Source organism: Micropterus salmoides, unplaced genomic scaffold, assembly GCF_014851395.1.
Source record: "Micropterus salmoides isolate LMB-PRFRI ecotype aquatic unplaced genomic scaffold, ASM1485139v1 Ms_hic_scaffold_20, whole genome shotgun sequence".
Taxonomy (NCBI): domain Eukaryota; kingdom Metazoa; phylum Chordata; class Actinopteri; order Centrarchiformes; family Centrarchidae; genus Micropterus; species Micropterus salmoides.
This window is the reverse complement of record NW_024041151.1, coordinates 607,900-616,543: the sequence shown is the minus strand read 5'-3', so window position 1 is coordinate 616,543 and position 8,644 is coordinate 607,900. Positions and strand designations below refer to the sequence as shown.

At 41.6% G+C, this 8,644-nt stretch overlaps 2 long non-coding RNA genes across 2 annotated transcripts; both read left to right on the top strand.

The window, feature by feature from the left end:
• The first annotated feature begins 811 nt into the window (after window positions 1–811).
• Window positions 812–3,045, top strand: LOC119914824. The gene is made up of 3 exons (XR_005446848.1): window positions 812–2,408; window positions 2,532–2,745; window positions 2,969–3,045. It is a non-coding gene; the product is annotated as an uncharacterized LOC119914824 (long non-coding RNA).
• Window positions 3,046–3,147: 102 nt separating this feature from the next.
• Window positions 3,148–8,307, top strand: LOC119914735. The gene is made up of 6 exons (XR_005446830.1): window positions 3,148–3,440; window positions 4,025–4,091; window positions 4,270–4,326; window positions 7,002–7,140; window positions 7,365–7,491; window positions 7,722–8,307. It is a non-coding gene; the product is annotated as an uncharacterized LOC119914735 (long non-coding RNA).
• Window positions 8,308–8,644: the final 337 nt, after the last annotated feature.

Here is an 8,644-nt window from a genome sequence, read left to right as displayed (position 1 = left end):
AGCTGCTCCTTCCCAAGTGGGATGGATGCCGTCTCTCCGGATCAGACCAGGTCTTCCCCAGAAAGTCTGCCAATGATCTACAAAGCCCACATCGTTTGCTGGACACCACCTCGACAACCAGCGGCGGAATGACGACATGCGGCTATACATGTCATCACTGGTCAGATTTGGCAGGGGTCCAGAGAAAACTACGGTGTCCGACATTGTTTTTGCATATGTACACACCGACTCAACGTTAATCTTAGTGACCTCCGATTGGCGTAACCGGGAGTCATTACCGCCGACGTGAATAACAATCTTACTGTATTTACGTTTATCCTTAGCCAGCAGTTTCAAATAAGACTCAATGTCGCCCGCTCTGGCCCCAGGGATGCACTTAACTATGGCCGCTGGCTTCGCTAACTTCACGATTCTCAAAATGGAGCTGCCAATGATCAGAGTTGGTTTCTCAGCGGGTGTGTCGCTGAGTGGGGAAAATCTGTTAGAAACGTGAACAGGTTGATGGTGCCCCGTGGACTTTGAATGCTTACGACTATTCCTCCTTCGGACAGTCACCCAGCCCCCCTTTCCTGGCTGCACAGGGGATGCCGGAGGACGGCTACCAGAGGCTAACTCAGGCCGATCCGCACCGACTACCGGGGACTGGCTAGCTACAGTAGCTAAAGACTGATCTACCAAGGTGCGGAGCCGGACTTCTAAATCACTGAGCCTCGCCTCCATGTCTATAAATAAACTACACTTATTACACGTACTATAATCGCTAATCCCAAAACTTTTGAACAACTATGAGATTGAACAGCAGTCACTAAAAGATGGAAAGAACTGTGAGTGCTTAGGCAAAATTACTGTAAGAATAAGTGTTTAGCCGTAGTGGCTTTATTTGTTTTTTTTTCGTTATGTTTCTTTATCTGCTCTGTAAAGCGACTTTGAGTTCGTGAAAAGCGCTATTATGACGTTATTTTTTTGTCAAATGTTATGAGCTTGTAAGACATGCTCACAAGCACATTATGTTATTTCACACACGCAAAAATTTACCTTCAGCTGGCATGATAAAATTACTCACGCACAAATTCAACAACCGAGAGTTGTACAGGTAGCTGCAAGCGAGCGCCTGGCATACTCTCATAGGTTAACTCTGCTTGTACAGTGGAACCTGCTCACGCGCAGCGGGCTTCTGCTCGCGGAGCGCTGTTTTGCTCGCGCAGTGGATTTCTGCTTGCTCGAGTCTACATGACTTTTGACAATTTGGGGGCGGGAACCAAGGAGGGCACTGACCCTCTTATGATTGGTCACTTTCATCGTGATCACAACCACAGGGACATCCTTATACCTTGATTGACAGCTCCCATTACAGGAAGCACAGAGTTGGGTTAACTTACCACCGAAGAAGACTGGGGTAAGTGAATGAATTAGAATGAGTTTTCTAATATACATAAAATGTCTCTGACCACGTATAAAATGGTGTGCAGGTCATAGTTAAATCAATTGTCATCGATGTATATTGCGAACGATGAAGCCTACGTTTTGTTAAGTAAGTTAACATTAACGTTAAATACTTTTAAGCAACAAGTAACGTAACTAGCTAGCCTATCCATTTTGTAGCTAGCGCCTTAGCCAACACTTGTGATGCTGGTCACCTGAGACTCATTTTAAAACTTTTAACCTTTAAAAACTGCATCTTAGACAACTAACGTTAGGCTAACTAAATCATAGCATAATTGTTTTCACATGTCAAAGTGCTATTCTTATTGACGCTGGTTTACTGCATTGGATTTTGCAGGCTAACATCCAATGCAGTAAAATACTGTTTTGAATGTTGGGTAACTTAGCCACATGGTCACATTGTCCCTTATTGAATTTTTGTGTGGATCCAGCCCATCTTCCCGCTTATAGATGTAAGAAAAAATGGCGGACGCAAAAGAGGAGGTGAACTATTTTCTAAAATGTTTATTACGTTAAAGTAGTTGAGATTTGTGGTGGTGTTTGTTTCAGTTACATTTCTTTCTTTCTCCCCATTCCTCTAGGACGATTTGCGCAATATGGCCCTCAATTTGGTGGCCAGGCTGAGAGCTACATTGAATAATTCAACACCAAACAGCTTTCCTTATTTACATATAACAATATATAAATACTGTTTTTGGAACAACTTATTGCTTTCGTCATGGAAGTGCTGCTGTCATTATCATACAGCTCACCTATTCATTTAGCCTATAACACAACAGAAGCTACATGATGTCAGCGAATTAATTATGTTGAATGAACAATGAAGTTCAGGGACAGTGCAATGCACAGTCAAGCTCAGCCAGAGTATCCAGGCAGGACACATCCCAGGAACCACAAGATCACAATGCGGTGCGTGGACCTGCACAGGCACCTTCAGGGACTGCAGTTCAACAGAATATGGCCAGGTTTGGATGTTGTTCAACGGATGCATCTCAGATGTTTCAACAACAGCCCTCTTCAGTTCCTCACACAGTTGTTTGACTGCTGATTCAAATTCATTTTAATTTCATCTACCCCTCTTTCTACAGGTGTTTCCCTGGACTATTTAAAGATAGGCAGAAGTGTGGGCCTCCTTTGCGATTGTCCAAAAAAAGGTCAGGCACCAAAACAACGCCAATCCAATTCTTTCTTCTGGACAGCCCAACAGAGAGAACCCCCAAACCATCTGATGAGCTAATACTTTTACAAGCTGGGTTAGGAAGAAGGACTGTAAATGTCCCAGAGGATTCTGGCCATAATGAGGTATGTGGTATGACACTTAATGAAGTAAGAACTCAAATTTGCACAAAATATTAACATATACTGAAACAGCATATCCAGTGAAAACAGTAGCCCCAATCTTAGCAATCAAAACCATTTAATTCATTCTTGGAATGCTGCCAATAGTTCTAATGAACAGATTTGTCTTGAGCTCATTGATTTGATAAATATTTGCTAATCTTAGTCACATACTTTAAATTCATAGATTACACACATTCTTTCTGAGACATATCCACAGATGTCAGAAATGGAGGGTGCCTGGATGCTGCACAAAGCCATGGGTAAAAAAACGAGATTGAAGTTGACTTTTTTTCTCCAAGCAAAGGAAATTTATTGAATCTTTTTGTTTGTTATAAAGTTGTCATGTTTGCAAAGTATGATCCTTCCAACAAGGGACAGAAAATAAATATTTGAACTTAAACAGGAGGATCAGGTCATCGGAAACTCCTGAAGAGGAAGGATACACAGGGGCCAGCCTTGTGAAGAGCTGGGGAGGCAAGGGCTGTCTCTACATTATGCCCATCCAGAACACACTGGACATTTCTCCCCTACCCTTCACAGCTCTGGAGTTCCAGGCCATGCCGAAAGCCCGGTGTGTGTCATGCCAGGAGTATGTGCCCCTGCAGCTCCTCAGTCTTCGTGTCAAGACATGTATCCAGTCTAAAGTCAAGGTTGAGGTATGGCTTGCTGACTTGAAACTATAACATTGATGTTCTTTCTCCTTATTTGATGTACAGGTTGGTGTTTTCATTTCTTAAATTTCACAGCAACTATTGGATGGTGGGACCCTGTTAGCAGTGTCCCTGTCAGCTTAACCCACAATTGCTTCTGGCACTGTTTTTTAGCGATTGTTTTTTGTAAGTCATCAGTCTTGATATTTAATTTTATAGACACACTGTGATGATGACATTATCAAGTTGGACGATGAAGTGATAAGCTATCAATACAAATGAAGAGATCATACATAGTATTTCATATTATTGAGCCATACATTTATGATTTTATTTGCAATATATATGATGTGAATGACCCAGTAATGTTTTACAGGCATCTGGTGTGCAGCCATCACATTTGGAGAGCAAACTGCAGTGCTCCATCAGATTTCTTGTGTTTCTTCTTAAGATTTAGGTTTTAAGAATTAACCAGTGAAATGTTTTACATGATCTGTTCTCATCAAAGAGCATGTTTACATCTGACCTCTGAAACGGTACATCTGCATTTTTAATGGATAATTTAACACGGTTATTTCTTATTTTCATAGGTCCATTGTGCAGTCAACTAATTACAAAAGACGACATCTATGTGCATGCAAGTGTCTGCGGGGAGAGGTAAAAGCTTTTCTAAGTTTCTTATCTTATCTTACATGCATTTTGTATCCACTTGCTTAAAATGCTTAATCCCACTGTAGAGTCCCCTCATCATCCCCCCTTTTTTTAAAGAATTTGGACAGATGATGGATTAAGGTTACCTGTTTATGGAATGTTTTGTTATTATTGATCTTTACAGCAGTACAAAGGAGGGAGATGAAGATATTAGTGAGGACACCGATGAGCACTTCGGCAGGTATGCTGTAGAATAGTTTTTATGGTATTGGATAATGATGCTTGCCTTGGCCTGTAGCGCTGAATTCTCAACAATATTGTTTTAATATTGTTGTGTAGCGCATCAGACATCTTGATGTCACTTGAAAAGAAGGTTGACACATCTCTGTCATTCAACATCAATGTGACAAGAGAGGACCTGTTTCAAAGGGCACTGAAAGTGCCAGTGGAAAGTGGGCCAGTCAAAAACAGGCCTCCCCAAAGAACCTCCTCAGGGTCTCCTTCATTGGAGAAAATGGAATAGACCAAGGCGCTCTTTGTAAAGAGTTCCTTACCGGTATGTGTGCCCCACCAAGGCCAACACACATGATGAAAAGCACATTTAAGAGATTATCAATGTGAATAATATCTCAAACATTTGACAAAAGCTTGAAGGAGATGGGGAAAGGGGCAAAAACCCTAAATACAGTATCTGTGACTACCAGGACAACAATTTCAAGTATGTGCCACAGTCTTTCATATAAAATATGACTTTGTATTGTTTAATGTAGCAGACCTAACATTTTTTAGTTATGCATTTTAATACATTTATGAGAATTGATACCCAATTATGAATTATTATTCATAAAATCAGAATTTCCTCGTAAAGGGCACCACCGGAGTTGTTATAATCCTAGAGTCTCCGGACCTCTAGGTAGTTTTGAATAATTATACAATTATTACTAGTGATCAGTTAGTTAATAATTGCTCAATTATCTTAAATCAGTCAGTCAGATCTGATTGAAAACGATTGAAAAAATGGCAATTCGGCTGTTTTCAGGTTTCCTTCGTTGTAGCTGGCGAGACAACGTGGCTTGGTCTGACCTCGGTGAAGTTGGCTTCGACGAAAAAGGCTTAAAATGGAACTTGGTCATTCCTGAATTAGTCCAGTGTGACTTAACGGACTGAATAATTATAACATACAAAAGAAATAAAGAAATTAAAAAAACAAACTGAGTGCAGATCGATGTCGCGGCACTTCAGGTGTGTAGCTTCAGGCTAACAAAAGGCCTGTTTCGCTGGCCGAGTCTGGGCGTTGCCTGGCGAGGCACGCCACACGCGTGCCAAAGCGTCCAGAGGGCCGAGCAGAGTGGAAGAGAGCGCGCGAGGTCGAATATGGGGCGTGGTTCCCCAGGGGGCGTCTCAGGTTTCCCGAGGGACTGCCTTTCTAAACTTAATGTCTAAAGAAAAGAAATCTATTTGCACGTCTTATAATCAAATGTTTTCCACAATCGAACCTCAATGGTTGAACGGTTGTACTGTTGTAGGCATTTGGTAACAGGAAACAATTGTCACATTATTGGTCAGGATATTTATACATTTAACGGCATTTCCGATGAGGGCATGTAATACTTATTTCGTCCACTTGGGGGAGCTCAGGTTACATGAGGAAAGCTTGGATTAAATCAAAGATCGTCTCTCCTTAGGAACCGGGGAATTTGTTGATTCATCCTTAAATTCAAGCTGGCGATTAAGAGTATAGTAAAACATTTCTTTGTCATCATTTCTAAAGGGATTTTGTAAGAAAGTATTATGAACAAGCATTGATTACATTAGATGAAAGAGTGTCTTGCTGAAAATAAAAACACTGCACAAGTAACTTCTTTTCAGCACTAATATCAACAACAGATAGCAACAACAGTTAACATAACTACTCAAATAGAGGCAAACATATCAGGTAACTAAAGATTTAATTAACTCAATTAAATGCTTTGAGTATTTGGAGACTGCAGTCCTTTGTCATCCAAAGTTCAGTGTCTGGAACATGTCACACTTAGGTGAGACAAGGAGTATCCCTTTGATGTGGTAATAAAACAAAGAATAAGGTCAGTTGCCACGGAAACATGTGTGGGGGGGCCAGTTTTGATAGGCTGTTCAGGGAGATGCCAATGGCTGGTTTTTGTCCCTTTGTCAGTTTAACAGTCAGGCCCCGCGTTATCAGCTTCGGAATCAAAAAGGTGCCAGTTTTATGGTCGGGATAGCACTTAGAGAAAGCAACTTTGACCCCTCCCCATCTTCTCTGGGGAGGAGAAAGGAATTTAGGGTAGCTCCACATTTATTCAATGTAAAATGCACAAATCCACACCGTTGTTCACTACATTAATTAGTTAGTAAAAGTCCACTGCCATTTTGTTCAAAATAGCTTTTGTCTTTGTCAGAAAAGGACTTTCTGACAAAAAATGGCAAAAATCTCCCCAAAGAAAGAGATTTTTGCCATGAGTTTGGTGCAGGGGGGTCCTGCACCAAACTTCCTTACAAGATGGTGCTACCATTTCTTGTGCCATGGGGAGATGGACAAGGATGTTGGTGTACTCGAAGTCACTAATCAGGATATAAAAAATCTGATGAAAGAGGTATTTAAACAGTTTAATGCATTCATTTTTCCAAGTCAGGCATATAAAGTTATCAGAAAATGTTTGTCTCTTCTGCAAATATCAAGGTTGTGTCTCTTTCAGGTGGAAAATGCAGATGGTGGAGAAAGGCTGATAGACTTAGATGCGATTGTGGCATGTGGCTACACTGGGCCAGTAAATGTTGACCAAAAAAAGGCCATCATAGAGTCAGTTAACATAGCATTGAAATATTTGCCACAAAATGCTATAGTGTTAACAATTTAACTCTGAATCAATACAGTATTATTTTCTTACTGTTTATTAGTGCCATCGCTGTGCATGCACTGGTGAGGCTGATCCTGATCCAGCTGCGTGAGGGATTGAGGCTCTACGGATTAGATGAGGTGTTAGCACACCACACCCAGAAGTGCCAGCAACTCTTTGTCCCTGGCCACTTACAGGAAGTCAGTAACGTTGTGAATGAACAATTATTTTATTAGAACAGCCACTCTTAGAGACACTGCTCTTATAGCATATTCTGCATTTTTACTTTAAGCTGCCTTCAAACATGTTTAAAGAGCAAAACGCTACAGGCCAAAACATAAAATGAATCTTTAATTTTAATCTGCAATGTGCAATCCTTACTGTTTTACCGTGTTTAAGCATTTGATTTGCTTCCTTATTTTAGGTGAATGCAGACTTCCTTCTGCTTGCGCTATCTCCTGATTTCAGTGAGGAAGGGTCTGTGAGACGGCAGCGAGAGATGCGGATCATCAACTTTCTGCAGGATTTCTTGCAAAGGTTGGAAGACAGAGGTAACACACTGCTTAGCACCTTTTTCTATAATCCTTGTCCATCACTTTTACCTTACTATCAAACTTGTTTTCCACCGGTTTCATTTTATTCTCTTTATTGGCGTTACTCCCTCTTTAGGTTTATATTCGTATGTGTAGTCTGTCAAACCCCCGACATGTATATGACAAATGCATTTGTCCTAAGAAACAGAAATGTTGGCAATTACTTCTTTGTATTTGTCTCTGAGAAGAAGCAGACAGCCAAGAAGAGACAGCCCTGAAGGTCAAAGTCACGTGGCAGCTGTGCAGGGAACAAATGGTGGGGAGAAGCGCCTGTCAGTCAAGAGCTTCCTTCAGTGGGTCCAGGTCAGGCACACGTTCCACTGATTGAATCCAAGAGAGAGGCATTCAGGATAACTATTAATTTTGACCATGACTGCGACTCCCGCTATGGGGCACATAGCCTTTGTTACCCCATTGTCAATGCTTGTGCAGTTGCCATTACATTTCCTACACGCCACTTAGCCACCTCCCAAGAGTTTGAAAACAACCTGAGGCAATCTGTGGTGGTTACGAGTTCAGCATACATTAGCATTTTAATGGCCTTGTTACCTGACCCTCTTTGTGCATAGTTTTTTTTTTTCTACTGTGTACAACAAAGTTGTTCCATTGTTAATGTCACACTCTGCCTGTCTGCCATGCGGTGTTTTGCACTGTTTAGTTAGCATTATTTTGGTCTGTTGGGTTTTGGGGGTCTGTCTTGTCTTTCGTCTAGTGTTCAGTAACCCTTGTCATGTCTGTTACCCCAGTGATCCCTCTGCATGTCTGTCTCTGTTTTCCTCTGCTCTCTCTCTCTCTCTCTGCCTCGTTAGCCTCATGTCTGTCACCTGTGTTGCTCCCGCCCTGCTCGTTAGTCCCTGTGTATATATACCTGCTGTTTGTCTTTGTCGGGTCATTGTTTATTGTCACCCAGTGTTGCAGTGTGTTCTCGTGTCTCCCTGTTACCCTGCTCAGTTTTGGATTGTGGTTTTCACCCTTTTGGATTTCTGTTGGACAGCCTTTGTTTTTGGACTCTGTCATCAGCCACTCTGTTTGTAAGTGTGCTCGCCTTTTGTTACGTTCATTAAAACCCCTTGAACTGTACCTCCTTTGCCTTGCGTCCTACATTTGGGTC